Source organism: Brassica napus, chromosome C3, assembly GCF_020379485.1.
Source record: "Brassica napus cultivar Da-Ae chromosome C3, Da-Ae, whole genome shotgun sequence".
In the NCBI taxonomy this organism is placed as follows: domain Eukaryota; kingdom Viridiplantae; phylum Streptophyta; class Magnoliopsida; order Brassicales; family Brassicaceae; genus Brassica; species Brassica napus.
Window position 1 is genome coordinate 22,300,430 of NC_063446.1, and position 24,010 is coordinate 22,324,439.

The 24,010-nt window shown below is 31.5% G+C and overlaps 1 pseudogene; it reads right to left on the reverse strand.

Annotated features, from left to right (window-relative positions):
- Window positions 1-3,590: 3,590 nt before the first annotated feature.
- On the reverse strand, window positions 3,591-8,543 carry LOC106385615 (annotated as a pseudogene).
- Window positions 8,544-24,010: the final 15,467 nt, after the last annotated feature.

Consider the following 24,010-nt stretch of genomic DNA (forward strand, 5'->3'; position numbering starts at 1 on the left):
AATAACAACCAAACCAATATATTACAGTGGCGGATCCATACATTTTTAAACATGTATCAAGAATTTAAATGGAGTTTATATGAGAAATTCCCTAGGATAGCCCTTTTTAAGTTTTTGTTACAAAAATAGCCATCAATGAAGAAAATGACCAAAATAAGTTTTATTAAAAGGTAAAAATGTATTTTTACCCTATGGTTAACTGATGTAGACTTAAAGTTTAGAGTTAAGGGGTGGAGTTTTGGGGATATGGTTTCAAATTTTTTAAAAATAAAAAATAAATATTAAAAATTTCAAAATAAAAAATAGACTATTTTGGTCATTTTCTTTCTTGAAAGCTATTTTATAATTAGTTAATAATTTATTTTCAATTATATTGTAATTTTTTATCAAACATACATACAAATTACAATATAATTGAATAAATATCAATTACAATACATACAAATTACAATATAATTGACAAACATACATACAAATTACAATATAATTGAAACATAGGGAGTATTATTTATAATAAAACATACATACAAATTACAGTATCATTGTAAATAAATCATTAACTAATTATTATAATATATTCATTTTATTAATATTTATATTCATGCATGAGCACGGAATAATCATCAAATACTTATATAAAATAACATTTTTTTTCTATTTTGGTTTGGTTCGCTTCGATTGGTTTTGTTTACTGGATTGAACAGTCAAAATTAATTTCAGAGTTATGACTTCTATATATATTGTAAATTACACCTGCGAGTAGAAAATAAAACATATACATAATCAGACACAATTTTTTAATCAATAATCAGACACAATTAAACCATTCTATTTAGCAAACATTGTAAAAAGAAAATTTTAATCTAGGCAAAAATTGTAAATTCTATTAAGCAAAAACCATAAAATTCTATTTCTAGTTGGTAAATCTGTATTGATGTTTTTATAATAAAACTTGATTGAAAAAAATCTTTGTCCGAATAGCAACAGCGACGGGGAAGGGATTTAAACCTGCTTTTTTTTCTTTTTGACTCGAAAATTACTAGGTTTCGTCGAAAGTATCCTAGAATGCAGTTTACAAAAAAAAATGAAGTATCCTCGAATGCAAAACATGGCAAAAAGAAGAAGCCCATGCTTTATAAATAACAACCGGTAGAGATCCTTTGTAGACTTGTAGTGCAACGACGGAACACATATATAATACTATTTTTTTATTATACTATGTTTTCCTGACTTGTGACTGCTGAATGGTTATCGTATATATATTTTTCTTGGTCAACGGTATAGTGTATATATACTACTGATGTTGTCGATACTGATTTTTAACTTGTTTTTATCCTCGAAATCGTTTTGAAGGGCTTTGGCCTTTAATCGTTTCATGTGCCATTCCTCAGCAGTATTATAAAGAAAAAGCAAAGCAATACACCGACTTCTTTTTGTTTGTAAGAATATTATTATATATTTTAGCAAAAAAAAAAAGAAAAAGAATATTATTATATATTTAGTAAAGTATATATAACATGAAAAAGATTAGGGAAAAGAAGATGACACAGTGATGGGGGAGCTACCAGCCCACATTATCATCACCTTTAAAGAAATAAATAAGCAAAGCATGCACATGATTATCGTTGTGTGACAAAAAATTGATTATTACGTTTTCCGACTATATATAGTATCTTATTCCAGTGGTTTTACTATAGGTTCATTAATGCTTCTAACCCGGAAGTCTGGGGTTCGAAGCCTAGAAAACGCAAATATGCATATTATCTAGAAAAAAAGATTACAAGAGGTCTTCAGCATGGTGTATGGCGTATCATCGAACATGGATCTTATAGGACGGTTCAGAGTGACGCAGTCAGACGTGCATTCTCATCTGGTGGTAGAATTGTCGGCTGTAGAATCGTCTATGTAATATTTCTCAGCGTTGTAATAGCATAATTAATCAGACGTTAAAAAAAAAAAATCTCCACTTTATTACTCTTTAAAAATCAATTCTAACTTCATAAATCAGATAAATAAAATAAATCTAAAAAATATCTGTAAAAGCGTAAAAACCAAAAATCTGAAAAGAAAGAACTAAAAACGTCCAAAAACACTCTGATCTGATACATTCACTCTTGTTCGTTGATCTCATCTGAAAATTGGGAAAAAAGGAGAAACAAGCAACATGGAAATCACTCACTGAAATATGAAATGCTAAACCTGAAGGTCATAGACTCGAACGAATCATTCTGAATATAAATAATTTAACCCTAACATGAATCAAACACGGCATCTCAAGCACCCAAAGAACAAATCATTGTCCTAATCACATACTTGCACACACCACTCATCCCCACACTGGAGTGCACCTATAGTCGGGAGAGTACCCGTTCACCTATAGTCGAGAGAGCGCCCGATCACTTAAAGTCGGAAGAATTCCCGGCCACATCACATACTCATCTCAACATCCACCTATGTGTTTAACATATTAAAATGAAACAAACGGTGTTGAACCCTCTGAGCTCCTATTTTCAGTTTAACAAAAAACCTAACAACCTAGCACAAAGACTCAAGACATACTACGTCCTAAGCCATGTACGAGAAATTACGAGAATAGTTCTCACTTTTTCCACTAGCTGGAATTGACAAACAAAAAGATGCAGCCAACATCAATACGAGAAATAACGGTTCAAAGTCTCTGGAAATAAAATTTCCAAAAATGAAAATTTTCCTAAATATAAATTTCATAAAATGGCAGCTTTCCTAAAATAACAATTTTTTTTTAAATGACAGCTTTCCTAAATTAGAAATAGGGAGGTGGCAGACTTACTGGAAAACTCGCATGGAAGCTCGACCAACAATTTTGACCGAAAATCTCACTAGTGATTGGTCATCAGATAATTCAACAACAATGTGTCATGCACAAAGCAATGCTTTGTTTTCGATGGAGAAAAAAATAGGGGTAAGCTCTAGATATAAGAGAAAGGAGAAGTAAGTTCCAATTGTGGGGACAAAGTTAAAAGAATTATGGTTAGAATTTTTAATTACTAAAAACGAAGGGCGCCAATAAAATCTCAAGTCACGGTCGATACATATTTAGTTAAACATTGATATCCTGAATTTAGTTATTTCATTTTGATAGAAGTGGTATCGGATAGTCCATGAGAAAAAGTAAACATGGTTGGTGAAGGATAAGAACACGAGAATGATCCAAACTCCGTGCATCGAATTTTTAACATATTTAATTGGTTTTACACAGTGTCTAATAAAATATTTATTTGTTACGAAAACGATTTCTAATCTAAACAAAAAATACTATACCTCTCATCTGATCTCCTATAATTTCTCATCTCCCACTATACTATACCAGTATACCGCTCATCGCATCGATCCTTTAGGTTTAGTGATTTGGACGTTTTCGTATCTTCTCTAAAATATTTTAAAATATCTTATTTCTATTGCCCTTGAACCAAATGAGCTACAAAATTGACTTAACCAAATGATCTTAGAAGACTGATCGATTCCAACAAAACTGACTTATTTGGTGATAGACTGATATAGTGTTATCATTAAACCACTTAAATGAATTGAGCTATTTCTATCTAATATGGATTTACTAGTCTAATTTTTTTTAGAAATATTTGGTTTATGTAAAAAGATTTAGAAAATGAATCCATTTAATGAATCAAGTCCATTTTCGATACTATTTATTTTTATAAACAAATTACAATATCCAAATTAAGCCATTTGAATGTAAAATGATAATATATTCCAATAACAATCAACTGATCACTTTTCTTTTCTTCATAGGTGATTCGTAGGACATGTTGGTCTTTCTGGATGAAAAAGAAGGTTTACGGTAGTAGATCAAGGAGTCATGGGGATAACCAAATGACGTCCTATTTTGTTAACATTTGTATGGTCTTCCTCATCCTTTTCTTCTTTCACCGTACTTGTAGGCAACTTCACGATCTTACACTCAACTATCTGTTTACTCTTACTCCATAAGAATATGTATAAACCGATAACAACCACCACAGACCCAATAACGCTGCAATGATAGCAAAATAATTTTGAATTAGTAACATGTAGACGATACAATTTCCAATCAGTTGATTCTCAATGGAGTAGTCATTGTTTCATATATGTCATTAAACTGACTCTACTTTTTTCAATGTGAGAGTTGTAATAATATTGAATTCGCAAAGTCTTATTTTACCTCCCCAAATAAATCATACGATGAAGTATCAAGAAATCGAACACGGTTGCGGACATAAGTGTGACAGGACTGAATGCTGATGTAAAGACAGGTCCACGTTGTTTGATACACCATGATATTCCCACCGTACACATTCCTTGTGCAGCCACACCCTATAAACATAAATACACACAATAGATAAATGTTTGATTATGGTGAATTTATATAATATATATGTGATGTATCTACCGCTATAATGACGGTGATGATGGTGAGTTTGTCTCTGAGGATCCAATCTTCTACATGTCTAGTCTTGATCAAGCTAAGAAGAGCACACTGAAGTGTACCAAAGACCGATAAAATAACAGTACTCGAGTATGGACACGGGTAGCTCGAGTTGATATTGGCTTGTATAAGCATCCAGGAACTGAAAAGTATAACTCCAATGAATAAAAGAAAACAGCCTTTGATCCAGTTCTCATGTCCATTGTGGATGTTTAAAATCGTTGCATGTTCATGAGAGTTTGATAATGGAACGCCTTGGTAAATCGTAAGAGTTAAAGCTCCTGCTAAGCTTATCATAGCTCCAAGAACGACGCCGTATCCTGCTTTTGTTTTCATATTTAGCTTGTCGAGTCTTGAAAAAAATCAATATTAACATGTGTTAGATTATACACTTGAAATGATAACATGCATGTAGGGAAACTTTTAGGTTATAATTATGCCTAATAGTAAGTGTACCGAAATATTAAAGCCATAATGAAAGTGATGGCAGGCAATGTTCCCCAGAAAGCTGATCCCAAGGTGGCAGAAGTGTAGCGCGGAGGCCAAGCAAATAGAAATATTGCATCAAACTCGCCCTGCCAAAAAACAAAGAAAAACATTGCAGTAAATGATTAAAAATTAAAATGAATCTACACAATAAAAAGAGACATAATAACTGTAAAAAATTACTCCCTCCGTTTTCTAATATAAGTCGTTTTAGAATTGTGCACACAAGAAAACATTAATTTTTTATATTTTCTATACAAAAACATCATTAATTATTTACCTAACCATAAATCAACCAATAATAAAATAAAAGGTATATTATCATTGGTCATATAACTTTAAGTGTTAATAAATTTTACATAGAAAACCGAAAACGTCATATAATTTGGAACATAAAAATTTCTTTAAAACGATTTATATTAAAAAACGGAGGAAGTAGAAGATAAAAGATTAAAACTGAAACTCACCCATGAAAAAAAAAAAAACTCACCCAAAAAGGGCACTGACGAAAAGCTTAAACGAGACGCTTGCGGCTAGCTTCGGCCTTGTTTTCCTGACCAAATCATAAAATCGAACATTTATTTTGTCCGGGACACAAAATTCTGAATCTATCTATTCATATAACATCATTTTTCTTTGGGCATGATTCATACAACATCATTAAAACGTCAATTAAACGGTTATAGCATCAAACGTTATTTTGTCGTTTTAAAATACAAATATTCACAACATAGTAAACAAAATTTAAATTGAAAATAATCATTGGCTTGAACTTACTCTTTGTTTAATTTAGAACAGTATGAAATATAAATTCGAATAATTGAATAAAAATATTAAGAATGTAAATAATTTTACATTTTAATTTTTGTTTATTAAGCAGCCAAAAATTATAAAAATTGAAGACCTAAAAAATAAATAGTCATCTAATTTAAAATTTAGACTCACCGTTCCCAAAAATTAGCGATCGGAAGAAGGAAAAAGGTAGAAATACCCAAACGATAGGTAGCAATAACCATATGATCAATGCCTCCATCAAGAACTTTCTTAATTAAAGCGTTAACCATCCCATTAATTGTGTTAATCACAGTAATCATGATCAGCGGTGCCCATTTTCTATCGATATAACCCATGATCAGTAAGTTAATTAACTATCTGTTAATAACTTAATGATCAAACGTCTCTTCTCTCACGTAGTCTCTATTCTCTTTCTGTCTCGCTCTCTTGCTTCTTTTTATCTATCTCTTCTTTAATAACCTGTTTGAGTAGTAGTGACCAGGTGGATATATTTATATAGATCATGCATGCTGAGTTGGAGGCAAATTTTATCTTCTTCTCTTTTTTTTTTTGTAACTGAGTGAGCCAAATTTTATCTTTTTCTTTTGGAAAATGAGTCGCTGGCTATGAATTTATTTTATCACTACAACAAGAAGACAATTTCGGTGTGTATATATAATATATATATAATACAATACTTTTTTCAATTTCCTTAGTGGAAGAGAGTAGTTCTTTCTCTTAAGACCTTAGGACTATAAAATTTTGGGAGTGATTAGTTGGGTTTTATCTCACTACTTTAGCTTTATTTATTTTTAAAGTATTTAATTTTACCAATCATATTGTAGCTTTATTTTTGAAAGTTAAAGTCTACAACATATTTCTATTAACTTTTACCAATCATGCTTTATCTTTACTATTACAGCTACACAAAAAAATTAAAGCAATTTTTTTTCTTATGTATTTTAGACAAAAAACTTACATCTTTGTTTTATAGGCTGTAGAAACTGTACAATGAAAAAACTATCTATAATATCAAATAAATTAGAAAATCATAATAAAAACATCTATAAATATTTTAGTTTAATTCTGGGTGTTTTTAAAATTATCTTTTTTAAAAAAAAACGTAAATATTATTACATATCACATTTTAAATAACAGTACATTTTTATAATTTATAAAATCATTAATATAAATTATTTTAGTTGAAAAAAATAATTATTTTATATATACATCATATATTTTATTTTGAAATATTTATAGTTTACAGCTACAACAAATTTCAGTACCGCAAAATTCTCTGCAAGAAAATCTACAGTAACAACTTTACAGGTACAACCAACTTTACCTACGGCTAAATTTTTACAGCTAAATTCTTACCACCACAGTCGAACCAATCATAACCAAAAGCTTATAAATCCTAAAGCAGTTGTTTTCGAACTTTAGCTTGATGAAAAAAAGCAGCTCTTTTCAGATTGTTATCTATCAAACTTATTGTAAACAAATCCCTTATATAATTTTTGAGAAACATTGTAACCTGTTTTTTTTACTATATCTATGTGTCATTAATAGAATGATTCCTAGATTCTTATAGAAATAAGTTTAAACTACTAGAATAGGTACAATACATGCCCATTTTTAGTCCAAAATCTAAACATATATTATACTTCACATTAAACTAAATATAAAATTAATTAATATTCTACAAAAAATATTTCTCCTTCTTTCCTTGAATAAAATTTGCGGAACTACCTCATGTGATTTAAAATATATATGAGAATTAATGATATTGAATAATAAAGATTAAAATCAATTTGTGTATCCTTTATCATTTTTACTTAATTTTATATTATAAACCTTCACATTTAACATATAAATAAATTTTAGATTTCTTTGTATACATTATATATAAATTTTCTTTAAACGACTATAAATTACTAAATTTTTTAAAAGTTTCGTAGTAAAATTTTCTTGATGAAAGGTTTAAATTTTTTATTATAAAAACAGAAACGATCATATAAGCATATGAGTAGAAATTCTTATTTAATTGATATATATATATATATATTCATATTTTTTAATATCATTTGATTTAAATTATTTACCATATAAAAATCTATAAATATTTAAATTAAATATGTATTATACTCGGTTCATACAAAATTAAAATTTATACAATTTTCGATTGATAAAATTACTTATTTTACATATTAAAAAGAAAAAATTATGTACTTAAAAAATATGTACTTAAAATTATATCTCATTCCACGAAAGACATCGAATAATACTTAGTTTGTAACCATACTTAGAAAATGGAACTTAGATAACTACAAATTAATTTACAGGGTGCCTTCACTTCTAAGTTTGTCTATAAAATCAAAACTCTGCTTTTATCTGATGAAATTGATTAAGCTTGTACTTTTTTTTCTGAATCATTACACTGGAATATATCTATTAACAACTTGAGCATTATAGTATAAACAGTTGTTAATCCGTGGAAGCGTTTAGTATAGACAAAAAACCTTAATCGTACGCACTTCCCCCTTTATAATATTGAACTATTGATGTTTTGAAGTTATACATACATTTAAGAAAGTATTCCCTCCGTTCTAACACTACAAGAAAACACAAGTTTAACGAGAAAAATTAACGAGGAATATTTTTCCTTGTTAATTTACGTCGACTTTACGAGAAAATTACGCGGAAAAATAAAATCAGCGTTATTTCCTCGTAAATTAACGACGAAACAGTTTCGTCGTAAAGTCGATGTAAAGTGACGTGGCTTTTACGAGGAAATCGTATTTCCTCGTAAATTCCACGTAAACTTAGCGTGGTCTTTACGAGGAAATAATTTACGTCTACTTAGCGACGAAATTTTGAATCCACCAACTTTGTCTGTCACACGTTTTTTTTTCGGCCACCTAACTAATTTTCATCGTAAATTCGTAGGAAAATTACAACTACCAGATTCGAAATTTTTTTATAAATAGGGACGTTTGAACATCATTTTAAACACACCAACAAAAAAAACGTGAAAGAAAAAAATAGTTGGCTCCGGGAATATTTTCGAGTTGCAGAAGTGGATGTATATGCATAGAGATGCTAACGGGAGAGTGACGAAAGAATACCTTACGGGGCTGGAGACATTTATGCATCAAGCAGATTCAACACCGCTCGCCCAAGAAAGTGGTAAGATGTTATGTCCTTGTCGGAAATGCAACAATTCGAAATTGGCAAACCGTGAAAATGTTTGGAAGCATTTATTAATAGAGGTTGCACGCCAAATTACTATATCTGGTTTCAACATGGAGAAGGTTATAATTATGATCAGAATGAAGCTAGTAGTAGTAATAGCAATTTTCAGGAAGAACCGGTTGATCATCATTTGCATAATGAACATAGTTACCATCAGGAGGAGATGGTAGTTTACGATAGGGTTCATGATATGGTATCTGATGCATTCGTAGCTCATGATGAAGACGAAGAACCTAATATATATGCAAAAAAGTTTTACGAAATGTTAAACGCTGCAAATCAACCACTTTACAGTGGTTGTAGAGAAGGTCTCTCTAATTTGTCGTTGGCTGCTAGAATAATGAATATTAAAACTGATCACAATCTATCTGAAAGTTGCATGAATGAATGGGCATACTTGTTTAAAGAGTATTTGCCGGAAGACAATGTGTCTGCTGATTCTTATTATGAGATTCAGAAACTGGTTTATAGTCTTGGGTTACCTTCGGAGAAGATAGATATTTGCATCGACAACTGCATGATCTACTGGGGAGATGATGAGAAGTTAGAAGAATGTCGATTTTGCAAGAAGCCACGATTCAAGCCGCAAGGACGGGGACGTAATAGGGTACCGTACCAAAGGATGTGGTACCTACCAATTACAGACAGATTGAAAAGATTGTACCAATCAGAGCAGACAGCTGGAAAGATGAAATGGCATGCCGAGCATACTCAGACGGATGGTGAGATGACTCATCCATCAGATGCAAGAGCCTGGAAACATTTTAACAAATTACATCCAAATTTCGCTAGCAATAGCCGAAATGTGTATCTCGGATTATGCACAGATGGATTTAGTCCGTTCGGAATGTCAGGGAGACAATATTCATTGTGGCCAGTCTTTCTTACGCCATACGACCTGCCACCGGAGATGTACATGTAACGAGAGTTGCTATTCTTGACCATATTAATACCTGGTCCGAACCATCCTAAAAGGTCCCTGGATGTTTTCCTACAACCACTGATAAAAGAGTTGAAGGATTTGTGGTCAATAGGGGTGAGAACGTATGACTGTTCAACGAAGACGAATTTTACGATGCGAGCGATGCTTTTGTGGACCATAAGTGACTTTCCTGCCTATGGGATGTTGTCTGGATGGACTACACATGGGAAATTAGCTTTTCCATATTGTAATGGAACGACAGATGCGTTTCAACTGAAGAATGGTAGGAAGACAAGTTGGTTTGATTGTCACCGTCAATTTCTTCCCATTGGCCATCCGTACCGAAGAAACAAGAATTTGTTTAGGCACAAAAGGGTTGTGAGAGACACTCCTCCTCCATATCTAACTGGAGAACAAATTGAAGCGCAAATCAACTACTACGGAGCTAACGAAACAGTTCGTTGGGGTGGTAATTGGCATGTCCCTCGTAATATGCATGATTCTTACGGTGTTCATCACAACTGGTACAAGAAGAGTATATTTTGGGAGTTGCCATATTGGAAGGATCTTCTTCTGCGCCACAACCTCGATGTGATGCATATAGAGAAGAATTTCTTTGAGAACATCATGAATATAATATTGAATGTCCCAGGGAAGACAAAAGACAACATAAAATCAAGGTTGGACTTGTCGGATATTTGTTCAAGAAGCGATTTACATATAAAAAGCAATGGACAAGTTCCAGTTTCGATATTCAGATTGTCTTCAGAAAAAAAGTCGGTGTTGTTCAACTGGGTGGCATCAGAAATGAAGTTCTCCGATGGGTATGTTTCAAATCTCTCTAGATGTGTTGAAAAGGGTCAAAAGTTCTCTGGGATGAAGAGTCATGATTGTCATGTCTTTATGCAACGACTACTGCCCTTTGCATTTGCGGAGCTACTTCCAACAAACGTACATGAAGCACTTGCAGGTAGTGTTTTATAGCACAATAATTTTATAACGGTGTAGTTTGCAAAATAATATATGACTAACAATGTGTTTAATTTTTTTGGAATATAAAAGGCATTGGAGCATTTTTCAGGGATCTGAGCACACACACTCTTAAAGAAGAAGTTGTGGAACAGCTTCAGGAGAACATTCCCATCTTATTGTGCAACTTGGAGAAGATATTTCCTCCCGGATTTTTTGTCGTCATGGAGCATCTAGCTGTCCACCTCCCATATGAGGTGTTGCTTCGTGGACCTGTACATTACGGATGGATGTATCAGTATGAGCGAGCCATGAAATATTTGAAGGAAAAAGCAAGGAACCTCGCCAAAGTTGAAGGTTCTATAATTGCTGGAAGTTTGACGGAAGAAGTTTCTCACTTCACATCGTACTACTTTGCGTCAAAAGTACGTACCCGGAGAAAAGCTCCAAGAAGATATGATGATGGTGGTGTTGCGCCAACATATGAAGTTTCTGGTGTTCCAGATCTCTTTAGCCAGATTGGACGACTCGAAGGGAAGTCAAAAGAGGTTTGGTGGTCGAGTGAACAAGACGCTCATAGTGCACACACCTATATTCTACTCAATTGCGAGGATCCATTGATGCGTTATTTTGAAATGTAACATATATGGACACTTCTAAACACATATAAGTATAAATTATATAATTGCGAGAGATTCATTCATATAAAATGTGATTTTACAGCCTATTTGTTTCTCAAGTCGAAGAAACATTTCCTGTTATATCCACAAGTAACGTAGACAAAAGGAAAGATCAACACTCATGTATTAATTAACTCAAACTCTTTTTTCATACATGATCTGTATTTCAACGTTCTCTTTATTTTTGCAGGTTGATTATGACGACGATGCAGATTATCCTAAGTGGTTACACGAAGTAATTCAATCTCCACTTGTAAAGGTCACCACATCACAGATGTATTTCACACGAGGCTATACTTTTCACACATATGAGTATGGTATACAGCGGGCGACCAGTAACTATGGAATATGTGTGAAAGGGAAAACAGATTTCTACGGGATCTTGACGGAGATTATTGAAGTCGAATTCCCAGGGATATTGAAGCTGAAATGCGTCCTCTTCAAATGTGAATGGTCCGACCCCGTCGTCAACAGAGGTGTTCGATTTAACAAATTCGGTGTAGTTGCTGTCAACGGTGGACGAATGTACAACAAATTTGAGCCTTTCATCTTAGCGTCACAAGCAGATCAAGTTAGCTTCCTTCCACACCCTCGGCTGAGAGATTCGGGTATAAATTGGTTAGCCGTGATGAAAGTTACACCTCGAGGACGAATCATCAGTGGAGAAGAACCACCTTTGCATGAAGAACAGATAAATGAAGTCGAGGAACCTGAATAAGAAATTGATGACATCCTTCTCATTGATCCGCATAATCACGAATACGAAGATCTTACCGACGATGCCACATAGGAAGCTGTTGAAGACGAGTTTAATGAAAATGATGATGTTTCTAGTGATGACGAGAATGTCGATGTATCGGATTGATGTATTTGATTTTGTGTAAGGTAATGTGGGAGTTTGTTTTATAAATAAGATATTGAGATAATAAGTTAAGAATGGAGTTTGGAATGGAAAGAATAGATTAAGGTGAATGAATATATTGAGTTTAAAGGGTAGATGAGTTTGGGGTTTGGAATATATGAAGTAGAAGATAAGGAAGATGGGGTTTGGGGTTTTGGATTTTAGGGATTTAAACATAATACTCGTTAATTCCTCGTAAATTAACGTGGATATTACGACGAAATATAAAAATAAAGAACGCGGAGCTCGTTAATTCCACGTAAGAAGAAATCGTCGTAAAGCACTCGTAAGCCAACGAGGAAATAAAGACGAAGAAAAAAAAAAGAAAGCGGGGATCGTTAATTCCACGTAAGCGCAAATCGTCGTAAATACCTTGTAACAAAAAAAAAAGCTGGCCTTGCTAATTCCTTGTAAAATAAAAACTAGAAAAAAGAAGAGAAGAGAAGAAAGATACTGGAATCACATGTGGCGAGACTTACGTAAGTCTAGCTGTGAGAACCAAAATTCGCACTGTCGATTTCTGTTTAAATTAGGAAAGTAGGAGAACCCTAGTTTTCTAGAGGTCCCGGGTATCTGCTAATACCACACGCTAAGCAATCAGAACACTAGATAACAACGATAAATTATATAAATCGTAAAAGAGAGCAAAGAGAAGTCTTATTCCGAATTTGCGTATGAGCGTTTACAACAAGGTATAAGCCTGGGCTCGAGAGCTGTCGGTGAGATTCCTAGTTATAACAACCCTAAGACGGTTAAACCTAATTGAGTCGCAGCTCGAATAACAAAAACGGAAAGTTGCCTAATTGCCCTAAGTGCTAAGTTTTCTCTCAAAAAGTACCCCTCATGCCTCTCGCCTAGGACTCTTTATATACTCGCTCCTAGGTCGGTTTACGCTTTTCCCCTTCTGCCCTTAAGGCGCCATAGCCTAAAAATGGAGATATTACATTTTCCCCGATCTTCGTAATTATCTTCAAAATTTCGTATTTATCTGCGGAAACTTGACATTTATCTTTCTTTGCGAACCAAGCGTAAACCGTCCCACGGTTTACGGACTGCTGGTTAAGAAATTGTAAGGTGGGCTTCGAGTCATGCCTTAGGTCCCTTTGGGCCGTCTTTCGACTTGAAGCGTTTATTACGACTTCTTTCGTAAAAACGAACTTTCCGCGGTTTTTATCGTAAAGTTTGATTGATGACTTCGAATGGCGGAAAACATGAAATGGGTTCGTGACGGTCTTCGGGAGACAGCATCGAAGGGTAGACGAGAATGCATGGATTCGTGTCGTATCGGCGTTTCGGAAAAGCTCGGTCGTTACGTAGTGACCGAACGGAACGCACGCTCGGTCGCTATGTAGCGACTGAGCGCGACGTGTGCTCGGTCGCTACGTAGCGACCGGGCGGGACGGACGCTCGGTCGCTACGTAGCGACCGAGCGGAACGTGTTTTCGGTCGCTACGTGGCGACCGAGCTTGGCTCGAGCTGGGTCGCTACGTAGAGACCGTGCGACCTTTTTTGGGCTTTTCTCTGATGTCTCGTGTTTCTTCCGCAGGGCTCTTCGTAAGAATAAATCTTTTCCGAAGATTTATTTTTCGTAAAAACGTTCATGCTGATTTTTACGGACTTTCAGACATTGATTCCTTCGTGACCGATTTTGACCCCAACACTAGCCCACATGTGTTCCAATATCTTTCTTCTCTTCCTTTTTTTTCAAAAATTTCTAATTTGAAAAGCATTTTGCTGAGTTGTGTGATTTGAGATAGGGTGTGATTTGTGAGTTTGTGTGTGATTTGTGAGTTTGTGTGTGGTTTGAGAAGGAAAGTTGCGGGTATTTATAGAAAAGCGGGGCTCGCTAATTCCTCGTAAAATGTTGACTCGTAAATTCCACGTAATTTTAATCGTCGTAAAACGCTCGTAAAGCTAAACGCGGGCCTTTGTAATTCCTCGCTACTTCCTCGTACAATAAAACACGGGCCTTTGTAATTCCTCGTAAAGCTAAACACGGGCCTTTGTAATTCCTCGTAACTGTACGAGGAAATAACGAGGATAAGTAATCTTATATATACTCCTGAGCGCTCACTCTTTCTTTCCTCTCCACTTTCTTTCTATTTCGTAGCAATGGTAAGACTCTCTAATACCTCTCTAATTTGATTAGTTTAGAATAGATTAGGTGGTTAGTATAGGGAATTTAGATAGGTTTACGGGTTTTATGTTAGTTAGTGTTGATTAGGTGAATACTGTAGGGAATTATAATGTTGATGTTTATTTTAAAAATTAAATTTTTTTCCAGACGATTCGAAAGAACAGACTTACTTCCCATTACAGACAGATGTTCGGTGAGCCTGGTAGTCGTTTAGACCCATCGTCATCTTCAGCTCCCGGTTCTTCTTCAGCTCCCGGTTCTTTGGGTCCGGAGACTGTCCCCGAGACTCAGCCTTCTCAGAGAGTCTCTTGGTCGCCTTCTTCTAGTGCACCATCGGTTCCTCCTATGCCTCCTCCGATGGCTCCTCCGACGATGCCTCCTCCTGTGCCTCCTCCGATGGCTCATCCGATGTCCGCCGATGTTCATCCCGATTTGATGGTGCCTGCGAGTGCTCCTTACTCGCAGTACAGTGTCGAAGACATTCTCCGTCTGCCAGGCAGAGAAGGTTTACCAGTCATCGACCCCGACCGACCGGACGAAACTTTGTGGTAGTTACATTAATTTTTTTTAATTCGTTTAAAATTCTTTTACAACATTAAATAATAATTTATATTTTAAATTTGTTTTTTTACAGGTGGGGGGTTGACGGATGTCTTGCATCAGACGTAACCGACATGATCAAAGGTTACTTCTCCATACCACATCCGAACTGGAGTAAGACGCCTTACTACGTCAGAAAGACGTGGTTCAAAATTTATGCTGTAAGTTTCTATTAATTAATTATATATACTTAAATTTTTTCATGATTTATATATATTTCTTTTAAAAAAACTAATTATTTATTTAATTTTTTCCACTGAATATCATTGGGCATTGGGGATCACTGAAAGGGTGAGGAAAGCGTTTTACGCGAAGGCGAAAGTTCGCTTGTTGGACACAGTCTCCAACTGGAAGGGTGACTAGATCGTGAAGGGGTATGAGCGTGGCAAACCCGCTGAGCTCACCACGGATGTGTGGGATGGTCTCATCCATTATTGGCGTCTTCCTGATTCCATTAGAATTGCCCAGTCTTGCTCTAACTCCTGTAACACGGTCGATGAGCACGGGAACGGGCCAATGCTTCACACTACGGACCAAAAACCCCCCGCCGGTGTCCGTATGGAAATGGTAATTAAATATTTTATTAAATAATTTTTTAATATATATATTTTTATTCTAACTTTGTTAAATGTTTTTTAGGCCAAAGAGACGGGACATCTCCCGTCTCTTATGGAACTTTACTAGAGAACCCACAAGAACAAGGCGGGCGTATTTGTAGATGGCAAGTCCGAGCAAATTTACAACGACGTGGTTGCTCGGGTTGAAGACCGCCAGACCCAGCTGACCCATCAGTCTACCGACGGATTACCCGTCTCCTTATCCACACTTGAAGTGGATAAGATTTACGAGGAGGTAAATTTTCTAAAATTTTAATTTTTTATTATTCATTTAATTTAACTTTAAATTTTTACTAACAATATTTATTTTTTGTTTTTAAGGTTGTCCCTAAAAAAAAGGGACGGACGTTGGGGATTGGTTCCGTCAACGATGTTCCGAGAGCGACATCGTCTTATGGTCAGCGAAGGGATGATGAAGTCACTCCGCTGCTTAACGAGTTGGCCTCGACAAAAACTCGTATGGGGGGAGTCGAGGGCTTCTTGGACGATATAGCGGCCACAAATCCGGAATGGGAGTCCATGTTGAGGAACATGCGACAACAACATCCCATTCTAGGCGAGTCATCCGACACACATAACGAGGCGGATGTTGCGAGGAGGAGTGAGGAATTCTACCAGGCGATGAACGACTCTTAGTTTTTTTTTTTCGTATTGATTTTTATTTTAAATTATAATTTTATTATTAATAAGTTAAATAATTTTAATTATTTTTTTAATTATATTTTTTATTTCTGTAAAATAAAAAAATGAAGTAAATTCGTAGCTAATTTACGACCTATTTATGTGGAAACTTTACGAGGAAATGACTAGAAAAAAATAAACGAGTATTTTACGAGGAAACGTTTACGAGGAAATGACGAGGAAAGATAAAAGAGTATTTTACGAGGAAATACTTTCGTGGTAGTTACGTGTACTTTACGAAGAAACACTTTCGAGATATTTACGTGTAGTTTACGAGGAACACGTTTCGAGGTATTTACGAGGAATATAGCGACCTCCTTACGTGAAATATTTATGTGGTCTTACGACGAAATGATGTACTTACTTTACGACGAAATATTTTTCTCGCTAAGTTACGACGAATTGGCAAGGAAATATGTGTTACGACGAACGAGTAACGATATAACGTGTTTTCTCCCTAATTCCTCGTAAAGCCTATTTTACGACGAACTCACGAGAAAAACCGCCCTCGTTAAACTTATGTTTTCTAGTAGTGTAAAATGCAAAATGTGTTAATGAATTTTTTTATGTTTTAATATATTAAATTAGTTTTAACTTTATCAGAAAATGCGTAACACTCATATTTTATAATTATTCTGTAAGTGATAAAATACTTTGTAATTTATGATTTAAATGACATTTTTAGATTAAAAGGTTATTTTCTTAATATGTATTACTTAAAACAATTATATAATATGTATATTATAATAGAAACTAGAGTTAAATCCAGGCGTCCGCGCATATATATGTTTTATATCATTTTAGTTTTTTGTATGAATAGAAGTTTGAAAATTTTATTTTGGGTGGGTTTTATTTCAATAAAATTATATTATTCATATATTAGCCACATGTTTTGTTTCTTTGTTTATTTAATAAATGTGACAGTATATTAAGAAGTTTAATTCAAGAGAAATTGTCACAAACACCACATTTATACTATCATTTTTCATGTTTACGCTAATCAGTTTTATTTTCACTTTTAAATAAGGGTAAAAGACATATTTACACACTTAGGGTTAGCTAATCTAGACTTAGAGCATCTCCAAAAAAGAACTCTATTTTGAAGTTTCCAAAACTCTATATTTGAAGTTTCAATGTGTTCTTCTCCAAAAGTAAAACTTCAAACCTAACTTCAAAATTATTTATATTTTACGCTATGGTCCTTATATTTGTCATAGTTGATGTAAATTCATAAAACTTCTATAAAAAACTAGTACATATATATAAATATTACAGAAATATTAATTAAAAAATCTTACACTAAAATATAAAATTATAAATAAAAGTACATAATTAAATATTAAACTGCAAGCAAATATTACGTTATTCCATAAAATTATTTCCATAATGCTCCCATATATAATCAACTAGTACATTTCGAAGTAAGAAATGATTCTCTTTATTTTTTATTTGTAGATTAAGAGCCAAAAATTGTTGAAAACAGATATCCTCATAATATACCCACTGATAGTTTGATATCATCAAACGAAAAAATCCTTGATCTTTTAAACGAAAGTGCAACAAGCAGGAAAAAAGGTCGTGAGAAGGTTGAATTACGACTGCAAAATGAAGCAAAAAAGTTAGCTTTTAAAGAAGTAAAAAAAGAAAATAAAATATTGCTAAAAAACTTAGCTTCTATCGATGATGTTAATATTCTTGAATACATTCGATCTGAACAAGAAAGAATCGTACGAAAAAAGCGTCAAGAGCAACAACAACAATCATCTTCGGTTACAGAAAATTTGTTTGGACAATATTTTGGAGATTTGAGAGATTCTGGAGCAAATTTACCAGACTATTAGTGTTGTTATAATATTTAAATTTGAGTAATAATTATGTCTTCATGTGTCTTTTTAATAAGTTTTATCATGGTTTTTTGTAATATTCTTGTTGTTTAATTCTGGTTTTAAAATATTATAAATCTTGTTTTAAAAATTTAATTTCATGTGTAAAACTTAAATTTATAAAACAAATTTGAAATATTTATGAGATATAAAAGTTTTAAGGATTAAAACAATAAACAAAAAAATATTTAAGAATTATAAATATGATATATAACTGTAAGGACCAAAATGCAAATAAAAAGATGAAACTTCAAATTTGAAGTTTTGAAAAGTGAAACTCTATATTTGGAGTTTTACTCTTCAAAACTTCAAATTTGAAGTTTTGAAATTTCTTTTTGGAGAGCAAAAAACTCCACATTTGGAGTTATAGAGTTTCTTTTGGAGATGCTCTTAGGGTTTAGAGTTGAAGGGTGGGATAGGGTTTTTGGAATGTGAAATTTAGGATTCTAATAAATATATAGATAAATCCTTACGAAAATATTATTTTTTAAAAAAAAATTGTTTCAAACATAATTTTTGATTTTCAAAAAAAAAACAATTTTGAAAAAAAGTTTTTCAAAAAAGTCAAAACAAAAATAAAATTATAAAAAAATTCGAATTTGAAAAAATATAACTCGAAAATATAAAAATATATTTTTTATTTCTTTTTATTTTCTTTATTTGCAAAATATGCTAAAGAGTCTTTTGCCACTTAATAAAGAATGTATTTTTGAAAATGTCTATTTAGTGGTGGTAAGGATGAATAATTGAACCATGATAGTTGTAAACATGAAATTCTCCAAAGGAAATAGTCCAAATTCCACATGCATAATACCACTTTTCATGTTTACACTAACCACTTTTACCCTTACTTTTAATGAATAGTAAAATATATTTACACCTCTAGGGTAGACTAAAGTTTAGAGTTGAGGGGTGGAGTAAAGTTTTTGGAAAAAGAAATTTAGGATTTTAATAAATATATAAATAAATACTTCAATTTTTTTAAAAAAAAATTTAAAAAATAGTTTCAAAAATAATTTTTGATTTTCAAAAAGAAATTTTGAAAAAAAAATTCGAAAAAAATAAATTCAAAATAAAAATTTATAAAAAAAGTTCGACTTTGAAAAAGTATAATTCGAAAACATAATTTGAAAAAGTATAAAAAAATAAAAAAAAATAATTTTTATTTAAATAATTATATATTATACATATATAGGAATAAGGGTATATGAGTCTTTTGCAACTTAATGAAGAAAGTATTTTTAAAAATGTCATTTAATGGTGGTAAAGATGAATACTAGTACAATGAAAGTGATAAACATGAAATTTTCCCTTAATTCAAAACATTAATTATTTTTATATGAATTATTACTAATTTTAACCGAAATTTTTCTTGAAAATTTATAATTTTCAAAATGTTGATATGTAACTACATTAAATTAGTTAATACTATAGTTGTTAAGATATATTTATGTTTTGTTTAAATATGTTAAATTAAATTAGTTAATACAGTTATTACCGAATTGTTTTATTTATATATTATATTTAAGTTTGGTGTTTTATTATTACCATTGTATGAAAAATCCTGGAAAAAAATATTTTTATTTTTATACAATATTATAATTTTAACAGATTTGGGCAATATTATTTCATTGCAAAATTTTTAATACACAAAAATATAGAATCTGTTAGGATCTAGATAGAAATCTTTTCGGAGAATTTTCATGTTTACAACCACTAGAGACATCTCCAAAAATACTTTCTTCATTAAGTGGTAAAAGAATTTTATACGCTTATTCTTTATATATATAAGAAATAATTATTAAAATAAATAAAAAATAAAAATAAAAAATAATTTTTTTTTAATGTTTTCAAATTATACTTTTCAAATTTGAAATTTTTTATAAATTTTTTTAATTGTTTCGGATTTGTTTTTTTTTCAAAATTCTTTTTGAACATTGAAATTTATTTTTGAAACTATTTTTTAAAAAAAATTAAAGTTTTTTTAAGTATTTATTTATATATTTATTAGAATCTTAAATTTCACAATCCAAAAATCCTACCCCATCCTCAACTCTAAACCTAAGTCTAAATTAGTTAACCGTGGGGTTATAAATATTTTTTACCTTTCATTAAAAGTGAGGGTAAAAATGGTTAGTATAAACATGAATAGTGGTACTATGAATGTGGTATTTTTGGCAATTTCCCGATCTTTTCTCAATCTTTTATTTTGATATTAATCTTATTTTCATTTATTATAAAATTAATATATGAATATATTTAGGTTACTTTGTGAAGTTTCTAAATACATTGTTCAACTATAAATTTTTTATAGTTGATTTTTAAGAGTGGCTCTATTTTAATAGAGTGGATTGTTTAAAATACCTTAAGTTGACAACCACTTTTTTAATACATTCAATCGAAAGAAGAATTTGCTAAATATGACTCAAAAGTTGATTTTAACCCCAAACTTCTTTCGTGAGCTAATAGCCATACGAAAGTTTATAGTCCATTCATCGTAATTTAATCCGTTGAGGAGTGGTTGTAAAATCACTGCTCCGGGATTATCATTAGATGATAAGTCATATGGAGAGATGGTTGTCATATGGAGAGATGGTTTTGTACTTCGGGTCATCAGTTGCTGGACTGATCGACATCGTTGTTGTTTGTTGATCGCTGAAGTTGTTGGAATGATCTTCATTTCAAATTTCGAGAAACAAAGAGTTTAGGAATAAGAACTGTGTGTCTGCGATTGTTTTGCAGAAACAGTTTTGAGAATGAATGTTTCTGATTTAGTTTTGTTCTTGCTCTAATACCATGACAAATTGTATGTTTAGAATCAAAGTTGTAAGTTTTATTAATGAATAGATGAGTATATATACTCAGAGAATAAGAAAAACAAGGGATCTTTTTCTTTAGATTCTATGATGGAAGGAAGATTAGATTCGAAGGTTTCTTTAATCCAACAAGGGATCTTTTTCAAGCTGATTTAAGTAACCTCAGGTTAAATCTCCGGTGAATCAGGACCTCTCTAGATGAGTATTCACGGTTGATGGCGGAAAGCACCCAAAGGAGGTTCAAGTTTAAGCACTCCATCGGCGGTGGAGAGAAAATGTGTCTTACATAGGGAATAGTTGAATGTCTTGTTTCATCAAATATGCTGACTAACAAATATGCTGACTAACTTACACGTAGGCCTTGATATGTATCTTTATATTTAAGTGGGCCAATTTGTTGGGCTTTGTAAATTTAACTTGTACTACAATTTAATCTAGCCCACAATGCTTAATTAATCATGATTGACAAAAAAAGAAATTTAGATTATTAACAGTCTTAAATTATTTTGTTTTTTTTTCAAACTAAAATACTATTTAAAAAATAAAATAGTTGTTATTTGAAAGAAAAAAAATATTGGCCAAGGGCCCCGGTTTGGATTGAGCCGGCCCTGATTGCATGTTGAAGTTTCTTTTGTTTAAGCTAGTAAGACAAAATATGTTAGAGAAAGATCGTTCTTATTATGTGGTTTGATTATAGAAACCGTTAATTTAATGGAGCATTATGTGCATTCACCTCGATCACTACTAGACCCTGAATGAATTTTCAGTTTTTAATTATTTATTTTATTAAATGATGTATTTGTAATATTCGTTCATATTATATTCATTAAGTAAATAATTTTTTTTGCATCTTAAACTATCTATATTTTTACGAATGTGTGATATCATATAAAATATATAAAAAATGAGTATAGAGTTAATTAGATAATTTTAAAAACAGAATTTTTTTTCTTTCGTGTGCGATATCATATAAATAATGATCCGCCCAGTTAACAAAAATCATGATTATTTTATGTGTAATTTTTTTTTATTTTGACCATTTCTTTAAAACTATATTAAATTTTACATATTTTAATAAGAATATTTTTAATATATTTACCTTTTTATTTGAAATGCAACTCAATATTTTTTAAACAATTATAACAAAATATTTAAAAAATAGTTTTAGAATTTTTTTGAAAAATATGAAAATTATATTTTAAATTAAAATTATCCTAAAATATGATAAGTTTTTATGTAAACGAAAACTCAAATTATGTCAAAAATAATGATATTCAATGATAATAACAATTTTAATTGATTATTTTTAAAAAAATACATTTACAAAAATATTGTTTGAAATAAAATTCATTTATCTTTCAAATATAAAATGAAAATATTATAATTAAATAATAAAAAATATAAATAAAAACCATAAATTTAGCAACTGACAACTGAGTTATATTATGCTAAAATTTTTTTTCTAACAATTTATCAAATGACAAATGAGTTATGAGAAAATAATACCATGTAATTTTTAAAAACATAGCCATTCTTAAATATTTTTTGAATAAATAATTATTTTTAAATTTAATCAACTGAAAATATTATCCGTACAATTGTGTGAGTCAAATTCTAGTTTTATTGATGCATATATATTAGTTCTGCATGTTTTAGGTAATATTTTAATGATGCACGTTTTTAAAAATCTCCATTATTAAAATTATGCACGTAGGGATAACTCATGAGTTTTTTGGTAGATTAAATGACATTATGTCCAAATTTATTTAAGGATATTTTATTAAGGTAACTGAAAAATACAAACTATAAAATAAAAAGTTTAAATTCATTTAAGCATATTTCATTAATGTAACTGAAAAGACAATTAATAAATTAGGCAGTTTTATTCGTTTTATGATATTTTATAAATGCAACTGAAAAAGACAAGAAAAAAAAGAAAGTTTAATTAATGAAGTAAATGAGTACTTTTATTTTAATAATATAGATTTAAAGAAGATAACATTAAATTTGGTAATTCACCACTTGTATATACGCATCGTAGGCTTTTATTTCAATCACCAGCCCAATTTGGCCCCAATTTTCTAGGCTAGTCGGCCTATAGCGGTTATCTATCAAAATGAATATTATGAATCAGTTATAGTTTACAGGAAACATCCTTTATCATAAAAATGTATAAATTTTATGTTGAAAACAAATGAATATTATGAATCAGTTATAGTTTATGGTTTTTTTTTTTTTTCATTTTCTGATATATATATATATATATGTATGTATATACATTAATATATTATTATATGATTTACTCATCAGACAAAATAAAAGAAAGGTTTGGAACTTTCTTTCTCAATACCACTCGGACTACATCGTGAGATCATTAAAAAAAAGTCAAATTTCAACCTTTTGCAGACGCAGACGAGAATAATGTGATCCATATTTCTCCAAGCAATAAGGTTTGCAACACCATAAAAAGGACAAATTGATAAGGAAGAAAAAAGATGAAAGAGTTGATGACATTTTCTAAAATTTACCAAATTATGATATTAATTAACCTAAAAATAAACCAGATTCAAAACGAATGTAAACCGGATCGAAATTGAACATTAAATTAAATTTGATTTACATAAACCCATATTTTTGTCAATAAATCTGTCACAGCATGAATTAAAGAAATCTGCCACCATATAAATAAAAAGTCTACCAACAATTTTAAGTCGGATATATAACTCTGTCGTAAGAAAATAATTCTAACATAAGAAAATAAATCGGTACATAAGAAAATAAGTTGAACACAAAAATCTAACAGTTTTTAACAAATTTGCTACCTCATTGA